At 36.5% G+C, this 21,692-nt stretch overlaps 1 long non-coding RNA gene across 3 annotated transcripts in view; it reads left to right on the top strand.

Annotated features, from left to right (window-relative positions):
* The window catches only part of LOC136882070 (uncharacterized), a 48,123-nt gene extending 31,221 nt beyond the window's left edge, over positions 1-16,902 (top strand). For all 3 annotated transcript variants that reach the window (XR_010861081.2, XR_010861080.2, XR_010861079.2), the window contains exons 2-4: positions 6,260-6,333; positions 9,633-9,728; positions 15,893-16,902. This is a non-coding gene — a long non-coding RNA (uncharacterized lncRNA). The remainder of the gene's footprint in view (positions 1-6,259; positions 6,334-9,632; positions 9,729-15,892) is intronic.
* Positions 16,903-21,692: the final 4,790 nt, after the last annotated feature.

The following is a 21,692-nucleotide window of genomic DNA, read 5'->3' as shown; positions in this document are numbered from 1 at the left end:
ACTCCCTTCAAGGGGCGCTCTGGTATACACCACTCGGTTGTGTCATTAGACATGAGATGCACAGAAAAATAAAGAAAGGACACTGAAGTAAATGTTGATGGCATTGTTCGATGAAATGAGCTGATAGCAGTATTGTGTAATTTTTGTCTTCAGTTCAACAGATTGTTCTTCATTTTCCATTTCCAGTCTTGAATCAAAAACTCCCTCCATACCTGCCATGTATCCCGGTTTTTCGTAAAATGTACGGGTTTTGAGTGTGTTTTACGGTTGTATGAATGACCAACATTATTGTACCGATTTTGAATATCGGCGCTTGGTTTCGCTTTCTCGGATTTGTTTGACTTTCTATAGCAGCTGGTAATACGAGATGCAGTGTTTGAAATTCGACCGGTATATGTATCGCTAATCACGTTATCGATTATCATCGTGCTTTTGTCAAATACAGTAGAGACAATACGCGACACTCTGCGAGATATCGAGAAACAACCATTAGAGCTCTATCTTGCGGAGTGACCTGAGAGTTACTGATTCTGTCATAAGAGCACGTGTATTTGTTTGTGAAGTTTTTGGCGTTATTCATGCGTTTGCATTAAGTTGACATAAGTAAATTGTAGCGCGTGTCATTTCTTTATATCTCCTCTCAATATGAGTGGGAAGATACGTGCTATGTTTGGCTGCAATAACTATGTACTGCAGAATGATTCGCGGTCTTTCTTCCCTTCCCTCGTGACAAGAAAATTTATGTAAATATTGTGTTGGCATATATATTCTTCCAGTTACAAAGAGATTTTTATAGTACTTCCTAAACTTCTGACCTGCGCGACCCACGTTTTAACTGGCTTAAAATATAATAAGCTTATTTTATTGCATTGTGCGGCAGTTAACCTTCAATACCGATGTGTTGTTGTAAGTGTGATCTGTGGGTTTCATTTAATTCAGGAAAATACATATGCATATGTATGGCTGGTTGTATTCCATTTGGAATGCCGTAATGCGTTGTCAAGCACTGAAGAAAATACGGGTGATTTAAGAAATGTACATGTTTTGTTAAAATAATATGATGATGCAAATTTGCTTTACCCTAATATAATGGCATTGTGGCAAGTATTACTTATAGGGAAAGTTTGAATGTTTTTGAAGCTAAATTTATAGAGTTTCTTTCTGTTAGTAGGCTTCATGATAAAAGGAAAATTGTACAGCTCTCAAATGTAAATTCATTGAATCATGTGTGTAAGGAATGTGCCGATACTCTTGTTGACAAGTGTTTTAATGTGATGATACAATGCTTTTAAATGAGAAAAAAGACAAATCTAGCCCCGAATGTTCAGGCAGGAATGCTAAAGCTAAAAAGGTAATGCATAAATGAATGATCAAGCCCTTTCACAGCAGTGCATTTCACGTCTTGATTATATGTGTAATTTCAGTCTTTAAATAATAACCTGTTAAATAATTCTTCATTTATTTATCCAGAATTGCTTTAGCAACTTTGAAGTTAATATCTTAGTAACACTTTCTTTCTAGGCGTAATATATTTATCCATTACTGTATATACATTTCAATTGATATTTGAAATTAGCGCGAATTTTCAGGTCACGCCACTAAGAGCGCCACTTGCGACTTGTCTTCCATTTTAACAAGGCTAAATCCGGAAGTGTCGCGTATTGTCTCTACTATACTTGCTTTTGTCACCTGTTCGACCTCAACTGCTACTTCATTCAATAAGATGTTCTCAAACAAGTAGCAGGCTGCTATTTTGAATAAAACAGATCCGTGAAAAGTAGCAGACTGTGCATGTATAAAAAACAACTTTAGTAACTGCGTCGTGCTTCATAGCAGCTGAAAGGCTTTGTTCCTGTGTGTGTGTAACATTGACGGTAGTTCTGAAACTCGTGGAGTTGTGTGACGAATTTTTAAGCGAGGTAGTAATGTTCATAATGAGTTCAACTAAGAAACGATATTATCACTCTTTTCGGGAGGCTTATTCTGCTTAATGTCCTTGTTTTATACGATCACGAAATTGTTCCCTGTGAAAAGAGATGAGCACTCATCAAGATTTAACTTTGTGCAAGTATTTAATTTCAGAGGTGATTGTAACATATACAGTAAAACCTGAATGCATCGTTTTTCAGGGGGCAGGGGTAAAATGACGACGGATGCGGGAAAACTATAAATGCGGGCAACATAAATAATAGGGGGAAAGTAAAATAATAAAATACGGGTACTGTATTGGGACATTTTTCATTATGTATATTATTATTATTATTATATATATATATATATTGCGAATGAGCCCATTAGGACTACGCAAAGTACTTAGAGGCAGGCATTTGCCTTTCTTTGTGCCCACACTTCCTTCATTCGTTTGCTGTGTGCTTCTTTTCTCTCTTGAGACCATGTTGTTCCGGTCTTCTTCTTTGGTTTTCCCTCTTGGTCAACTTGCCACTTATGAACTTTGGTTCTGAAGATAACCCGGCTTTGGATGTCTTCAGGTGTAATTCCTGCCAGTTTGAGATCTGTTTTAATTTCGCCAATCCATTTTATTGTGTCCGTTTTAGCTTTACTTCGGTTTTCATAAAATTCAACTATTTGCTTGGTAAGTCTATCTGGGTTCATCCTTTTTATATGTCCAAAGAATCTTATTATTATTATTATTATTATTATTATTATTATTATTATTATTATTATAAAACAACAAAGGCGCGTGGCCTCCGAAGCCAGGTGCAGGTCTTTCTAGTTGTCGCGTGGTAGGCGATCTACGCGCATATGAAAATGCGTCCCTACCTAAGATGAATTCTAATGTTTAATTCAGCAGACAGACAGCCTCCGAATCGTTGGAATTAACCGAGAAAAGTTAAAAATCCTCGACCCCTTCAACCAAAGATCAACACGTGCTAACCATTTAGCTCATACCGGTATGAAAATATTGCAAACGTGATATAAGCCTACGAGATGAATATAAAAAGCGTGACTTTTGCGCCGTTTCGTTTCACATTTCCTTACACATTTCGTTATAATGGAAAACCTTTAAGTTCAGTTCTCTTATTGCAAATTAAAGATATGCGTGGATATTACGGCGATAACCTACATTTAGGAATAGATTCCATAGACTCTTTGCGAACCATAGGTTGGATACCCAACACGGCGCGGCTCCCGCAGCGCAGCTCAGACGATTGCATAGAGGTTAGAAATTCAACGCGGCGTGTCTCGAATGATGTCACAGCGGCTTGTGCGAATTTGCCAACTTAGGAACTAGTTACAAGAGTAGGCTATGAGAAAAGATGATTGGTCTGGCTGGGTTAGGTCCGGCTTTTCAAGACTGTTGGGCAGAGGGCAACAAAGCGGTCAACAGGCCTCTAGAATTCCCCATACTCCACAAGGTACGACGCGATTAATCACCCTGTGACTAATTAAAATGTATCTGGCGCACTGCGCGGTTTTCTCTTTTTTAGATGAAGTTGGCAGCCATAGCCAGCCTATACCAACAGGGATAATGGTGACAAATTATAGTTTTACGTTGTCTACATTTTAATTCTTGTAAACAAGAATACTTCTAGGGGTCGGTTAGTGGGCCGAGGAGAAGCATTGACACCAGGAGGCTCGTAGTGAGTTTTTCCCGTGAATGACGTGCGCACAGCACTCCAGCCTACAATACCTTTGTTCAAGACTACCAACTCCGAATCGAACGTACGTTCTCTCGTAACAGGTTGCCGCTATTATATGCTAAGAGTATTGAGCAGTCCCCCAAAATAAATAAAAACACTTTTGCGTATATTTTTTCTTACGTATGATCGATCAATGTGGGAAAATTGTGACCGAGGACAAATATTTTTCGACGATCAATGCGATAAAACGATAGTTCGAGAAACGATGGGTGCGGGGAATTTTAACATTGGTTTATATGGAACATTTTTGGACCGAATAAATTCAACGATGAATACGGGAAAACGACAATTCAGGGAACGATGAATCGAGGTTCGATTGTATTTGACTTGTATTAGTATTGTTTATAATCTCTCCCCCCTCCTTGCTGCCCTTTTTCATTATGTATGAAGACTGTTACGCATGCGCGTGTTAAAGATTTTCCGCTTAAGAATCTTCCGGATTTCTCTTTTAGAAAGTTGGCAGGTATGTTCCTCAGCTTTTCTCTCTCCACCACTCCCTTCCTTCCTCGAATAATTTTTCTACTTTTACTCCACTCTTCTCTGTACTCTCTTTCACCATATCCATTCACGCCATTCTGGGCATTCCCCAATGTCTTTCTCCTATGACTTTCTCTGTAAATACTTTGGAAGTCTATCCTCTTCCATTCTCATCATGTGTTCATACCATTTCAGGTTACTGGTCTCTATATTGCCTTTCAGTTTAGGGAATCCAATTTACTCCTGCATTTTTATGTTTCTGAATTTATCCTTTCATGTCCTCCCTTTTACTTCTCCAAGGAATATCATTTTGGCCTCTTGCATTCTGCTTTCATCATGTTTTGTTGTTGTCCATATGCCTGAAGCATATGTCAAAATTGGTGTGTAGTACATAGGATGCAAAATTTTCTTGGATTATTTTGGGACGTCCCAGTTATACTCTATACTTCTCACACGTTGGTAAAACCCATAGGCTTGTTCAATTCTCTTTCTAATTTCTTAATTTATTTTCCCATCTTCTGCAATTATTCTCCCCGTATACTTGAACCTTTCCAAATCTTCTAATGGTCTTCCATTTCTTTCAATATTCCCTCTTCCTTCTCTATTACTTCTCGTCACCCCTACTATCGTACACTTTTCCACACTTATTTTCATTCCATATTCATCTGTCTCGTGATTTCATACAGTATCTTGTTCTTGTACTTCCATTTCAACTTCTCCCCATATTACTATGTCATCTGCAAAGAGTAAGGTCTTTGCCTCCTTGGTTCCCATTGTTTGTTGTATACTCTTGTGGATTTCATCCATGGTTGCAATGAAGTGTGGAGGGGATAATACACATACTAACTGCGCACTTTTTAGTGATGGATCTGTGTACGGGTTTGAGGAATAAGGAGGGAGCACTCCCGGTTCTGTTAGTACTGCCAACTGAATGGAAATGAAATCTGAATTGAATCGATGATCTGATCGATCGATATAATTTTCTAAACCTTTGTTATTTTAAGCCAACAACTGTGTCTCGCACACACATTATATAACATTATATAACATTTGTCAATGCGAATCATATTCCTAGAGTGGATTCTATCATTTGGCTTTGCTGTGTAAATAACAAGAGTACTAGTATGTAAAGTGTACGCATAAGCGATTCATAGTTTGTGGTTCAAAGATTGGCAGTACGAATCTCGAAGATTGCCGAGGTCGACCGCTTCAGCACTAGGGTGTAAATATATAGCTAAAAAGTGCGCAGATACTACTTGTTGAAGTCCTGTTTCTACTTTGAACTAGTTTGTTTGTCCTATCATAGTCTTCATAAAACGTACTCACTTTTCGTTTATGGCTTTTATAACAGGTTCTTCTCCTCTCTCTGCCTTTTCTTTTATCAATGCATCCAAGACTACTTGTTGTGGTACACTGGCATATGCCTTCTCAGTATCGATATATATCATCACTAACTCCTGCCTAAACTCCCATCTGTTCTCCATCATGTTCTTTAGGTTCAACAGATTGAAAAACCTAAAAATTATGTTTATACTGAGTATGGAGTACGACACCGAATGGAAGTGAAACCCTAGTTAATAACTAGTGCCGAGAAAAACAGAGTTCAAGCCTTTGAAATGCCGTCTTATCAGAAGTTGCTGAAGATCAGATGGGTAGAACATGTCTCAAATAAAGAGATAGTGAGTCAGCAAATGGAATAGTCACTGAAAATTCAAGAAGTTTTGTGCTTTTCGATCACAAGATGTGTACGTTGAATTCTTAACATGAAATGCCTTCTTGTTGCGCTTTCAGTTCCGTATGAAACTGTATGTTTTATAGCTATTAATATGATATAACTTGTCATGTAAAACTAGGGGGACCTTGATATTGCCAGATATGTTAAATTGTATTTCCTATGGAAATGATCACTGTATTAGAAGTCATGTAAAATTTCGAGTTTTTTGGTATGAACATAATATTGACGTTCATATAAAATTACAAGCTTGTTGCTTAGTCTGTTGACAAATAACAAAAGTAGCAATGACAACAATAAGGTAATATATTTTTCTGGCTTACATTTCGGTGTAAGGTCATTGGAAGTAATCAACGATCCCAGTACCTTCTAACTACTTCTGTTGCAGTGTGAAATGGACCTGGAAGTAAAGATAAAAAAGAGGAACCAGCCTGGCTTGAAGGAACAGCAACTGCTTCACTTGTAAGTCTCATTCCAGATAACTTTATAGAGGTCAATAATTAGCCCTTAGTAGCTGAATAAGTTTGGCAGGGGCATAATTTTCTACGTGCTTCCTCAATATTAACACCAGCAGTCACCTTTTGCTGCATGAGCGTGTATGCATAGTATGACTCTGTTTTGTTTCTTTTTCTGGGAGTATGCTACAGCACGCTACACAAAGCTGCCAACGCTTAGGAATTACAAACCACAGTATTGATGTACATCTATGGGTCAAACTAGTGACAGAAACATCATTCATGGGACAAGGAAAGGGGTTCTGGTGGTATAAGCCACCAGATAAGGGCTGCCGTGTGGATAGTTGTCCACTAGCATTTACTAGGCATATAGTTGAATCAGTGGTGTAGGCTTGATGTTGAAGGAGCCTTGGTTGAGTCCAGCTAGTGACAAAGTTGTGATTAGCAATGTCTCAAGATTGAGGCGTCAGGGCATTTCATGTGTTAAATATCCATTGACTGACTGTTGTTGTTAATTTATTACCTCTCTTGGTTATTGAAATGGATTTCTGGAGGGTGTGTGGTCATTTATTTATTCTGCATGGTTTGATAATTAAAACTTTGTGGTATTGACATCATTTCCTATAATATCAGCCAATTGCAGTGCTAGTAGTTGCTGAAGTGCTGGAAAATGTTTGGGTGCTAGATTGAATTAGGTTATGGCCAGTAGGTCCCTGGCTCTCAATGAGAACATTTTTCCTCCAAAAGAAATTCTAAGTAAGATTTGCATCATTCAAACTTCTTTACAAGGACACATTTGTTGGGTAAGCATGTAGTAAAATTCTGCCTTGGAAATTTACTGAGAGTATAGTTCATCTAAATCTAACACCCTGATGAATGCAGAGATGAAGTGGAAATGTTTTGAGAAGATGCAAGATATTTTCATCATCTTTCCTTTCTCTTTCTGTTGCTACTCTAATCACAGTCCATTGCAATATTCTGTGTGTATGGTTTTCAGTTCAATGGCTTGTAACTCAGGGAGTAAACTGATGACATGCTAATTTCATGTCAGTGAGTATGATTCAGGGTCAGTGTAGAGATAATTGAAGAAGCTGAATTATCTCAGCATATGTCTGTAGTTTTACTGGCATGAAAGTGAATTCCTGCACCTCATTCTGGCACCTCAGAGTCTTTGAAAACCTTGACAGTGTGGAGAGAGATGTTCAATGAATAACTGAGACCTGACAGTGACAATCTATTGCAAACACTGTGAACTGTTAATTTACAGATGAGATAGTGCTCAATAGTTGCTTAAAGCTAAAATTCTGCAATTAATGAACGCTATTCTCAGAATACATATGTGCTTTTTGAGTTCTAATTTACAGGCACTACAGAAGAGAATGATGTCTGAACTTATCCAAGATGTGAATGTACTGTTGTTCAAGATCTCTACCTTTGGTATTTCTTGTTATGTCAGACTTGAACCTGGCATATGAGCACACCCCTGATTAAAAACTCTAAGTTTAATATTTCTTATAATGCTACTGCTTCAAACTTGTACAGATATGAGAATTATGTTAAAGAAATATATGCCAATATCGGAAACTTATTAGCGAGTATGTTAAGGTTGGGGTTGGATTAGTTTATACTTTTTTCCGTAAGTATCGAAATTACTTTGGTTTAGGGGTTGTACCTCTTCTGTTTTCCCCTCTGAGTATACTAGAGGCTGGTTGGCCCATTGTACTTTTCTTAACTAATATCTTCCAACACTACTGTACCACCATTAGAACCACATGCTTAAAATTATTACTCCTATCATAGTTAGTGTAGAAGAAGTTCAATCACAAATCTTTCGTGAGTGATTTTGAGACTGGATACACCAGTCTGCTAAACAAAATGTCAACACTGATGTGATTACTCTAGGTTACCCTCACATCCACAATGTGCTGGAAGATGTGTGTGTTAAGGAAAGAGCAGATTTGCCTATAGCATAGGAGAGATAGAATAGCTCAAAATCTGAATGTACGTTATCTCAAAATAAGTATTTTGTTTAGACATTGAATCCATTTAGAATAGGAGAATATTGATTAGCTCATTATATTCCACAAATAAAGGTCAGACTCTATGTTATATAGAGAATCATGTATAAGGGCTCTAGAATACATGATTTCTGAGGTAATTTTCTTTAATATGCCCCTCCTTAGTTGGCTCTGACACATTGAGGACTTAAGGCACATTAAACAAAAATTTTTCTCTCCTGTTTGTCCTTATTTCCCTCTCCTTTTTTTGCATCCCTTCCATCCATTTCTTAGTTCAGCTACTCTTTTATATTGAATGGTTAAGTCAGTTCTGTCATGAATGGGTTAGGTCAGTATATTCTAGAATTTTATTCTTTAATTCACTTTTATTAGTAGGTTAACTTATACTAGAACATAAGCTATTGATCACATTCCCTCCCCCTTTAGTGCTGACAAGGTTTTATGAGTCCAGGTTAGAAATTTAAAGGTCTCGTAGTAAATCATAAAAGATCTTCAGAAACTGCAGATGTACCCTCCACCACTGCATACTCTCCACTGACAGTGTCCTCATCCCACAGTTCTTCAGAGAACACTACATAACATGATTGTAGCAGTGAAATATTTCATTTGTGGTTGCTTTGTGTTTGGGCTACATCACACCTTTCACTGGTATATGACTGATATGGTTGCTCGTTTCATGTTTATTTTTTTATTTTACACTTGGAAGCACTGAAATATGCTGTTTGAAACAGAACTTTCTTAATGCTTTATGTAGTCCCTGTGAGCTTGGCAAGACCCGAGTAGAGAATGTTATTCCGATATTTCAAGGTATTTTAATCTGTCTGTAAACAAACTCTATGCTGAGAACAAAATAGTGATTTAGAACAGTTGTGACACTTGTAATTGGTTCGAACAACCTTTAAGATTTGATTGATATGATTGTACATATGAATACATTTCATACGATAGCTGCTATAGCTGCTTCTTTCCAAATACTGTGCGAGACAGTCCCAATTCCATTCCTGGTAGTATATCTTCTGGTGTGGCTAGGAAATGTTTCACATTTTATATTTTGTTCTCACTCTCATCCTTCCTCTGCAATAATTAGTGAGCGAGAATAGTAACACCATTCTCAGTACAGCCTTTGGTTATAACAATCCTCTGATTGTAGAAATCTTCCTTAAACATTAGTGAAATTTTGAAAGGAACTGTAATTCTAGCAATTAATGAATTATCATGCTTATTTGTTGATGACTTTATTTGTAGATATGTGTTATGAGCATACCTAATATTATCTCATTTTCCACAGGAAATTATTGAACATGTATCACAAGTGATAGCTCTGAAAGAAGAAGTAAAATCAGAATTAACAGAGGCAGGGTCAATGCAGGAAAACTCTCTTGAGGTAATGTACAAATTTGATAAGCCATCATTAGTTAATGATAATAGTTAGAAAATGGCTCAACAGATATCAGTGTTTGACCCTTCATCTGAGTGCACACGATTGATAGTCCTATGGAAAATGTACTTTTTTATGAGATTGGCTGTTTACTTACCTAATTTTCATTTTTCCTTCATGTTCTTCTACGATCTTGTGTGGTGAATTGCGCAGCAGTTAGGATTGCTCCAAAGACCTATACTGTATATCATTTGGGAGCTGGTATCATTCTTATTAATACTTTTGATTTCGTAAATATTTTCGAACACCAAGTAGCTATAAGATACATTCCTTTGATACTATTACAGAATATTTTACTAGTTGCTTCAAAATAATACACCTTTGTAATCTTATTGATTATATTAATTAGTGATTTCTGGATAATACAATTATTTGTAAATACAAGTTGCAGGTGATATGCTTGCTTGCTGTGAGCATTCGCTCATATACTACACGCGTTGTAGCCATCTCATGGCAAGTGAAAAACATTCTTATTCTTCCTGATGTGGTCTCTGGTGTTACTAGTCCATTGTGACTTAATACGTTACTTAAACATGGAATGAATAAATAAACCATTCCAGAGTAATTTTGCCTTCCTGTTTCACACTTTGTAAGGGATAGTGTTTGTGAATAAGCCTTGTAAGTTCACCGTTACTCACCTGAACATTCGTTACATGAGTGAATTCGTCACTACCAGGATACACATTTGATCATTGCCATAGTCCACTTCATTGCATGTGTATCATCCTCTGTCAGTACGACTATGTTGCTGTGGGGTATTTCATGGCCCATTTCTTGAGATATTCATTTGACCATCTCTTCCAGGAGCTCTGGGATAGCTGCTGAATATATAGCCATGTGGGCAAGGTTGTGATGGGACAGGAAGTATAATCATGATCAGGGAGTGTAGTAATTGGCTCTCCTATAACGAAATGGGATGTAGTACGGTAAGAAGTGTCAAAAGGTGAGAGGATGAGAGTATGTGTTGTAAGAGTGGTTCATTCTTTGTTGGTGAAGTGATAAGAATCCACCACCTGTCTGTGGTGATATATCAGACTCTTGACAGCTGCTTCCCAGATTCCACCAAAGTGCGGTGCTGTAGGAGGGATGAAATGCCATTTCAGTCCCATGCGTGCAGTTGTGTGAAGAGTTGATTTTCTGAGGGTTGTTTTGCAGAAATGCCTTTATTTCCTTAGCTGCTCCGAAGAAGTTTGTGCCGTTATCACAGTAAATGTTCAGCCTACAGCCAACAACACATAAGCTCAATGCTCCGCCCTTCTCCTCCCTTCCGCCACACCCCCTTCCCTCTTTTCTACACAGATACAATACAAGAAGTGCAAGTGTCATTCGTTCTGGTGCTGCAAAGGTAACTAGTTCACACCAGAAAAGTTGAGTGGGTAAGTAAATCTATGATGGTAAATCTATACGGAGCATTTTTCGTCAAATTTAACCCTTTTTTCTCTAATCTTAAAAATTCTTCACCACACGTCTCTCAGTAGTCGATTTCAACATTCAAGCTGTAGCTAACTTCAAGCACAAATGTCCCAAATATGATGAACACAAAGGTCTCAGAAAAATAAATTGACCTGTTAATCAAAGGATTAATGCATAATTGGCCCAGCACACAAAAAGAAAGTGATGTGATCAATACCATAGCAGAGGTTGAGTCAAATATTTCGAAACTCCCCTTACATTTACAGAATGATACCAGGTACGAAAGAAGGAAATGACTGACAGTAAGTGAGGAATTAAATAATGTCACACCCGTCACTTGTGAGGCGTAGGATGTCGCCAATGGTATGGTCATGTCCTTTTTCAGTACCTGATGCAGTTGACAATTTCAACCAATCTTTTGAAATTACTTTGCAATCTACATGGATCTACAATAAAAAATAGACATTATTAATAAGATACAAAAATTTAAAACAAGAAATTCTGCTGGGGTTGGTAACATTTCTGGTCATATACAAAAGTCAGTTCGTTGTATATACGAATGTCAGTTCGTTGAGATATAGAACCAGATCTGTAGTCCTTAATTGATTAGTGCATGTATGAAGCAGGTATACCAGATGAATGAAGAATTTGTGTAGTTGCATCCTGTGTATAAGGGAAATGTGATAAATTTAAAGCCAATGATTACACACTACTCATCTTGACTGGTGTTGCATGCAATCTCTTGGAATGCATTCTTCCCGATTATATTATACACATTTACAAAATTTCTAACTGGTTCGATAGAAGGTAGTTAATGTTTAGGAAACATTATTCCACTGAAGCTCATCTTGTAGATTCCAGCAAGATATATTAGGTTCAGGTCATCAAATGAATCATGATTGACATATCTAACACTTTTGGTAGGATAGATCTTGGGACACTATTTACAAAAATGAGTGCAGTTGAGCTAGATAAAATAGTGACTAAATGGGTGGCTATATAGATGTGGATAAATTATCAAAGTAAACATTCAAAAATTTAGAATTGAGCACATCGGATGTTACCAATATTTAAGTTTGTGACTTCAGTACTTGGTATGCATGCCCTTAGCTTTAATGAGCCACTTGATTTGACATGGCATACACTGAATCAGTATTTTACACTGGCTCTTTAAATCGTCATCATGAAACCAGATCTGAACAAGCCAATTTGTGCCCTTACATTTGTTTTTCAGATTTTTTCCTTGCTGTCGCCAAAGATTTTCTATGTGGTTCATGTCTCGACTGTTTCTAGGTGAAACAAGCACTTTTACATTGTTTTCCTTTAAAAATTCCATTACTTTTTTTTGCTTTGTGGCTAGGAAAAAATAAATTCACTTAGGCCAAACCACTCATGCACCTGAGGAAGCAGACGGGTTCTTAATACTATACTGTTCACATCTCATAGTTCCTTCTAAAATGTATCATCCACAGCCGTGCCAAGAAAACACCGTCCAGATCATCACTGAAGTGTGATGCCTCACTCCCTGCTTCACACAATCGGACGTACTGACTTTTCTTCTGATATATTGACTTGACTCTTCTTTGACAGTGTATACCGATTCGTCACTATAACAAACCTGAAATAAATAAAAGAACTAAGCCTAGCATTAAATGCAATTAACTGTATACTTTTAAAGAATATTTTATACTTGCCTGTACTGTACTGTATGGTTACATCGGTTAGATTGGGTTAAAATGGATTAATGAATAATAATTTAGGAATTACAGTTACTGTCATGGATTTGCCTTTTACCAGTCATTAGATGACCAATTCTGGAGATTCTTGTTCTACTAGAACCTCTTTGCAGCCATAGCAGGAGTAATCTTTGCTATTCTTCAACAACTTTTGGCTTTCTTTCCAGCATTAAACCGCTCTCGTCTCACAGTCCTGGCTGATTCGAATGACGTCAATCCGAACTACTAGCTTTGCGATTGTTTACTGACAAATTAATCAGTATTTGCTTACTCATTGCAGTTAGTTTCTTCTTTTGTCCACGGTTTCCAACACGTTGGTGATATTTTGCCTTCCTCTTGTCTCCACATTGTTTAATTCTCCTAACAGATTGATGTGATATTTACAATCTAGGAGCTATCTCTTGCTGTGAATAACGTTTCTCAACAAGTAGCTCTCTGACAGTATCCATCTTTCTTGGTGAAAGGTCCTGTCATCTCCCCATAATCTCAAAATTTGACAGTTCTACTACTCGTGAAAATTTTCAACTGAACTCGTGAATAGTATCAATAATGCATGTAACTTACAGACTGCACAGTATTAACAATAGGTCACATTATTTACTTCCATACAGCAACAATATGCAGATATAGACGATAAACAACAGAACATGAGCACTAACAAAATTGACACAGAACCATCTGAATAATGAAATTACTTTCTGATTCTCACTGTAGCAACTAAGTGAAAAATATTCATTATGGAGGGCAGGGATATCCCAAGAGGTAATTTTACCACCAAACATATTCAAGGATTAGGCTACAAATCATTGGTAATTTACATAAGGGTAGAAATATCTTTTGTACTCTAATAATTAGGCCACATTTTGTGTATGTCTAGAAAATAGAACACTGAGAATTAGAGTAGGTAAAGCTTTATTTGATCCTGTAATAATTCTGGGATTGGGTCCCACAGGCAAGTATTATGAGACCTTTTTCTGATATATATATATATATATATATATATATATATATATATATAAACAATATGAATAATAAACTGAAATCAGAGATAAGGCTCTTTGTAATAAATCATTTCAGGATTGTGAGTGACTGCAAAAAGACCTTGATAATATCGTAAGATGGACATCGGGCATTATTATGATGGAAACGTGGTGAAAAGCCAGGTTGTGTGTTTCAAAAATAGAAAGAGTCGTCTCTGGTTTAATTATTGTGCTCATTAGGTGAAAGTTCCTCATGGGGATCTCTGTAAGTACCGGTACCTCGGTATTTGTAATAAGGATAGGTCTTCAGTGTGGCACTCTCATAAACAATATTGAAAATAAAATTTACAGATCTCTTATCATGATTTTGAGGTTATTTTAGGGGTTGTAAAAGAGAGGGCATACAAATCTCCAGCAAGGCCGCAATGAGAGTATGAGATTGTCACCAGTATTACTTTATTAGAGAACTGGAAATAATCCACAGAAACAGCTCCATTTCTTCCGGGTGATATCTCACAAAAGAGTTGTGTTAAAGAGATGTTGCAAAGTTTCAGCTGGGAAAATTTGGAGAAAGAGACGATCTGTTTGATTAAGGGGTATATTTGAGATGTCCTTGGAGAGATGGCTTGGAATGACATTAGTTGATCAACAAATATCAATCATGTTCTTTAAATGTAAGAAAGTCAAAACGTGAAAATAAGTCGGAATTCAAGGGGACAAATTTTGGCAAATATTCACTTGTAGGAAAATGATTTAGTGATTGGTATAATTTACCAAGGGAGTTTTTCGTAAATTTACACAATCTTTTTCTACATAAAAAATTACATCCCCAAATGCTGTTGATTGATTGATTGATTGATTGATTGATTGATTGATTGATTGATTGATTGATTGATTGATTGATTGATTGATTGATCGATCTTAATGTGATGTACAGAGAGGGGTGATGGATATTTCAGTTGTAATGATTTAAACTTTGCCTACTTATTGAGGAAGTTTTAGGAATAATGTGGGATTATTTTATATTACAGTGGAGTGTGTTGGGAAAGGAAGTATATAGGAAAATGGAAATGAAGAAAGAGATGAGATGGGAAAAGGGAAATGTGAATATAAAACGATAAAGGAAATAGCTAGTCAGTGTGGAAATAGGCATCAACAGAAAGGGAAGCAAGGAATGGTATAGGGTAATTATTTGGAGCTGGTTTTGTAATGATTATTATTATGATTATGGTTATTAATATTATTTATTTTCCTTAAATTTTACATGTGCACATAGCGGAAGTGCGCCCATCCCCTCGTGTATGTGTTCATATACTCTGATGAAAATTCACAAATATGTGGGCAATTTTAAATTTTCATACTATAAATTTTCCTCCTCTGCTATTGCTACCTTGTCTACTTATATCCTACAGTGTGTTCCTTTTCACATTTTTATCTGTCTTATCAGTTGTCTGAAAAGCAGTGGAAAAAGGGACTCAGATTAAGACGAAGCAGGTCATTATGCAAGTTAGGTTAGAAAAAGGCAAAATAGTAAATAAATACAATGGAAATTTTAATCTAATAGCAGTTGTATAGTGTTATTTGAAGTAATTCCACATGTAGTGTATGAGTTCATTATGTTTGTAAATACAGAAGATATTATGAGTAGAATTTTGTAAATAATGTAAATTTATTAAGGGTGAGCTGTGTGTTTAATAGAAAAAAATAGTGTAAATTGTATAACACTGTTTTAGGTAATTGTCTTCTACTCTGTTCATTTAACATTCAGCACTTGATAATAATCTATTTTTGTGTACCATTTGCTTTCAAAATGATTTTGATTTGATTCTTCCTATTTTCCACTCTTAGATTTTTAAAATATGAGATAATTATACTCTTCTTTGCCACTATGAAATTTATTTTCTCATCTGTTTCTTGCTTAGGCCTATATATTTTTATTCCCTTACTTCTTTATTCTACTTATCTTATTTCTTACTTATAGCCGTCCAAAGATATTAAGGAGGAAATATTCATAGAAGAACATACTGATGATCAGCTGTTGCCATACATCAAAGAAGAAACAAAGTACATATATTATAAATCGTATACTGTATGGAATCAGTTCCTATTCATGGTTGTGTTCAGTAGTAGTTGTTTTTTCTACAAAAGTGGCCATTTTCTTCATTTTATTCCTTTCTTTACAAGGTTACACTTAAAACACTAATATCTTAAAATTCTATTGGTTAAAATTTTCTAAAATATTCAGAAACTTCAAGATCATATTTTGTGTTCTGTCATGTAGTTTTATTGAATATATATCTACTAAGTAATATTTGATAAACCAGATATTTTTGAAGTGTATTTGTTTACAGTACCTTTAAGCATCTATGAAAAATGTGTTCTTTCTTTCGCTGTCATAGCATCATTCATTCTCCACATTCTTGTCATCTGAAATGCTGTTTGCAATTATTACCTCCAGATATTCTCAGTAATTTTGTATGTTCGTACGAACAGTGACATGCTGAAAAAGCCGTGTTTGCAGATTATATAATAAATCTACAAATTCAAAATTGTTAGGTTTTATGTGCATTGTAAACAATATAATAATTTCATTTTAACATAATTAGGTTCAGTTATCAATATAATGATGTCTGAGTTCAGTAGTGCGATAACTCAGAAATGACAGTTTGAAGTTATTTATTTGGTTAGATTCTTTTTATTTATGATCTTTTCTGTTCTCTTGTGTGTTAAGTCAGATTCCTCCATTTGTGGATGCCAAAGCAGATAATGTGTTGTAGAAACAAAATGTTCAGATCAGTAGTGCTACATCTTAGATACCATAGGTTTCAAATAAAACTTCCACATTATTGTAACTGTAAAAAAAGAATATATCCTGGTATTGAATTTATGTTTGTTCCAGTGTTGTAGTCACATCAGCTGATTGTCGCCAATTCCCACTATTCATCTTAGTGCTCATTTTCAGTTACGTGCTTGTAGTGTGTTGATTGCAAACACATTTACTCAGTTAGTATAATCTAATAAAATTGACAGCTACAAGTAAAGTTCTAAATTCATGCAGATGCCTAAAAGAGTTCGGAATTCTTCAAGTAAGTGAATTTGTTAAATCGTAAAATTAGCTAAATAATTATGTAATGGTATAATATTATTTAAAAATTGTAATATTTATCACTGACATTACCAAGTAGACAAGTGTATATGCTGTTTTCAAACATGCCGTAGTGTTTTTGGAACTCTAGGTTTGTGCCATTGAACTACTTGGTAGTTAATTTTTTGCTCTCACACCTTTGTTGGTTACTGTGTGAAATGATCTTTGATAATCCCTGGGAAATGGTTGTATAATCACAGATTGGTGCTCTTAACCAAGGCCTTGTATCAGCAGGCCCGGCAATGGCTAGTCATAGACTTCAAAGCAGATTACAGATCAACTATGAATTCCAAAATGCTTATTTGATTTTGTGGGTGGTTAGAGCCTTCTCGACTGTTACGCAACCCATTGACTTGTTCGTACTGTATATTCACAACTAGTGGCAAGAAATATTCATTTCAGTCCTCAGAACTGCACAGTACTCATTAGTCAGAGTAGAACCATGCACACAACCGAAGATAGCCCAAATACATCATTCTTCTAGGTTCAAATTCTACTGTTTGTAATTCTTGAGTAACAGGACACAATAGGCTCTGTTAGAGATTAATCTTGTATTATGACCACCAATAAAAATGTTGCTTATGAGTACCTTTCACACACAAAATGCATATTCCAATTTTTGGATGGAATTTAAATTAGCTTTTCTCTTCCTAAAAATATTTTGTACAGAGGCGCTCTTGAACCAGTAAAGCTACCGTTTTTTTTTTGCTATTTGCTTTACGTCGCACCAGCACAGATAGACCTTATGGCGACAATGGCGTGGGAAATGCCTAGGAAGTTGAAGGATGTGGCCATGGCCTTAATTAAGGTACAGCCCCAGCATTTGCCTGGTGTGAAAATGGGAAACCACAGACAACAATTTTCGGTGCTGCCGAAGGTGGGGTTCGAACCACTATCTTCCGGATGCAAGCTCACCGCTGCACGTTCCTAACCGCACAGCCAACTTGCCTGGTGCCAGCAAAGCAAGAAGCATTTTGTGTGTTTTTTCCTTGGTATATAGACAGAGGACATTCCATTGTCTATGTAGCTTAGTCCTTTGTATATCATAGATTTTACATGTTTCTTAAGGATTCAGTGAACTGGATCTTATCTACTGCTATACCACTTAACACAACTAACTCCACAATCACGCCAAGTGGCAGTATAAATTTCTCTGACCATACATGAAATTAATAGTGCAGATCAGAGATATTGAAGCATCTGGGACCAATCAAACATTAGATAAGGAAAATAAACAAATACTCACCATATATAAAAGCGGTGACACCAGAGGAGGGGGGTATGAAATGAATCCTGGTCATCATTTTGAAATGTTTACCCTCATACAAAAAACAACAACTTTCATTTTGTAATTGAAGAGAGATTTAATAAAGGAAATTAAGTTTATTACAAATTAATGAAAAGATTATCCTGGCTGGAAAATTTAAAAATGAAAATATTAGTACTCCATTAACCAGGGAAATGCATGGTCGACCGTTTATTTAAAAATAATTAATTAATTAATTAATTAAGACTGCCTACAATTCTAGAATGCCTCTTCAGGTCTGAGATACTCATTAAATTTCATTAGACCAGCTTGAAATATTCATACTTTCATCATATACCATTTTGAACCTTGAAACAAATAGTGATCTTCTTTGATACTGAAACACCATTTGGGGTAAGATCCAGGGAGTTACCACAAGGGAGGGCAGAATGATAGGTTCAAGTTCCCAAGAGTAAGTTTAAAAAAATAATAATAAGGTCCGCAACACAGGGCAGGAAAATATGTCAGAGGGGAGAGAAAAATCCAAAAATAATTAAGCTAATCAAACAGGTTAAACCACCCACAATTCTAAATTCTTTACAATTACATTAATTCATTTCCACCAACATCCATCAACAATCAGCATCTCCATGTATCAACATTAGCATTCCCATGGCAACCAACACACGCCAGGCTAGTTAGGGAAAAGGGCCAATCATAGGCCACCAAACAACAATAGATATTCACATATTAAGAGATAAAAGAAAATCAGGATGCCGATTAATTGCACTAACCTCTATTCATTAGGGCTGGGAGCCACTACCAAACATAAGGTATTTAAAACTACAATTCAGAAAAATCAAAATGATTTATATTACTTTACAGCATACGCAAGTCCCCAGTAAATAAATAGAAGTAGTTTTTATAAATGTTCTTTTGACCCGAAAAATGTTTAAACACCGCTAGGTTAAAACGTAGAATTTATTTGATGCATATTTACACCTAAGAACGTGCCACGCACTTTCACATTTAGAAATTTTCAGATCACAGAATAATGAAATGGTTTGGATAACAATTACAATGTAGCATCTTGCTGTAGTCGTAAGTTTGCTTGATTATCATATCCTTACTCATGTATGGTAGGAGCAGTCGTCAGAATGCACTCAAATTAAAACTTCCAGATGAGGAGAATTAAAGGAATAATAAAAATTAAAAAAACTGCAACAGTTCATGAGTGCGCAAGCCTGCTCAAACCAACTTCATCCTGGTGTTTCCATGCCATCACGCCAAGCTGTTAAACATGGTGTCCGTCCATCCTTGTTGGCTACCAAATCATTAATGGCGATTGCCCAGAAGTCAACTAAGTGAGGCCACAGTCGCAATGCTTTTGTGCGCATACACGCACAGGTGGATGAGATCTAGCGGCGAGATAGTTTACACCTACGGCACAAGAATGCAGCAGTATACAGAGCAGGCACATGCACGCCATACACAACAGATAGTTGCATATGTAACTTTCACGCCAGCCGAAGTTCATGTTCAAAATTAATGAAAATTATGGTCATCTGTGATAAAGTGTCTGAAAAGTTGCCATGTCAATTTAGTACTGAATTATATAAGAACTGGTTTTAAGATTCATAAAATTTCGTAATCGCTGACTTGTGGAAATACTGACCTTACCTGTCAGTGATGAGAATACCTTTCATTAGTGGAAAGACACGTGGTCCTGAATTAACCACCTAGGGAGGCGGTTTCCTTCCAATTGTAGAGTGTCGAGAGTCACATGTCCTTGAGCTGACCACTTTGTGGCACACCTCCATGGTCTTCATATTTAAAGACTTGATTGCGGTGAAAATAACAACAAATTGATTATTCTGAACATCTGCTATCTGTATGACGCATGAAGGCAGAAATATGAATTGCAAAATTCCATTCAGGCTAGAAAACACTGACGGGCTGCCCTCTTGTTGGTACTCGTTGGAATTCACTGGATATTGAAACTGTCACTCCTAATTAACACAGATGATCCTGAAATTTTCATTTTGTTGTGTTATATTGTAACAGTAAATGTGGTATTTCGGTAGACATGAGACGCAGGGCGTGTACCATTCGTTGAAGTGCGTACAGAGGAAGAGGGTTTGTTTAGAAATAAATCTTAAAATTTTTCCTCTGAGTTTATTAATAAATTCAAAGTCATGTCATCTCTGTACAGCAGATACAGTAGAAAATGTTCCTCGTCCTAGGGCTGGCGATGTCCTTGGATTCCGGCAGTTCCTCCTTTTCCCATACCAGTGAACCACCATTCCTCCCCCGATGGAAGTTCTAGAAGATCCATTCGACGTCTTGAGGATCCATACGGTGCTGATGAAGGGCGTTGACGTGAATGAACATCGTTAAGCCTTGGGGCGAGTTAATGCAAAGACTGCTTCTGCACAGATGAGAGGAAAGTTTATCAATGGTTTTAACAAGGTTCAAACACGAAAAAAATGTATCTTTGAGAGTTTATCACACGGTGAAATGTCACTAAATTTTGTCCCGTGTTAAATGAAAAGAAGGCCACTAAACTCGAATGAGCATGCAAGTTTAATACTCATAAAATAGAAGTCCACTCGAAACTTATCGTCGAATTTTAACAGAGTCACTTGAAGTTTGTGGCACTTGGCATAATGTAAAGTAATGCCGGACGACTTAGTTCTTAGTTTGGAGCACTGTTCAACGTAATTTAATTGGATTAGAAAATAAAGATGTTTCACTCGTGAATTCGAACTCATTCACGTATTGATAATAACATGAAATTAAAAGACGAAATTAATCATGTATTGACAGTCCTCGGTTCGACTGTTCGTAAAGTCGAAACGCACAACTGAATGTTCGTAGAACTGAAATGCACAGTTCACACATGCACAGTTTACAGTTCATGACCTACAAATATTTACACAGCTCATGAAATGGTAAAGTAGTGATGTAGTCATGCTTGCAATCGAGTAAATCTGGATTAAAACACAGTCTCATAAACTTGAAGTATTTAGTACTCTGTAAGGAGCAAACTGTTCTAAGTCCTGTCCATAACATTAAATTTCAAATTACGAGCACTCGAAAACATTCGTAAGTCTTAGGCACTCGTGTAGAATCAACAGTCACTTGATAATGTTCAGACGAAGCACAATTTATATCACGTCCCGTCGGTGTAAAAGTTTATCACTCACAGTATAAAGAAATCCGTACAAGTCAATATTCGACGCGATTGGGTTAAAGTCCACGGACTCGAAGATTGATAGCCGCTTCACGCTAGATCACGGTCCTCGCGAACCGACTGTATGAACTTCACTACCTAGCGTGCACATACACACTCAGGCCACACACTGCTCTGCTGAGCGAAGCAGTAATGTA

Source organism: Anabrus simplex, chromosome 10 (genome assembly GCF_040414725.1).
Source record: "Anabrus simplex isolate iqAnaSimp1 chromosome 10, ASM4041472v1, whole genome shotgun sequence".
NCBI classification, from domain to species: Eukaryota; Metazoa; Arthropoda; class Insecta; order Orthoptera; family Tettigoniidae; genus Anabrus; species Anabrus simplex.
This window is presented reverse-complemented; position numbering and strand designations above follow the sequence as displayed.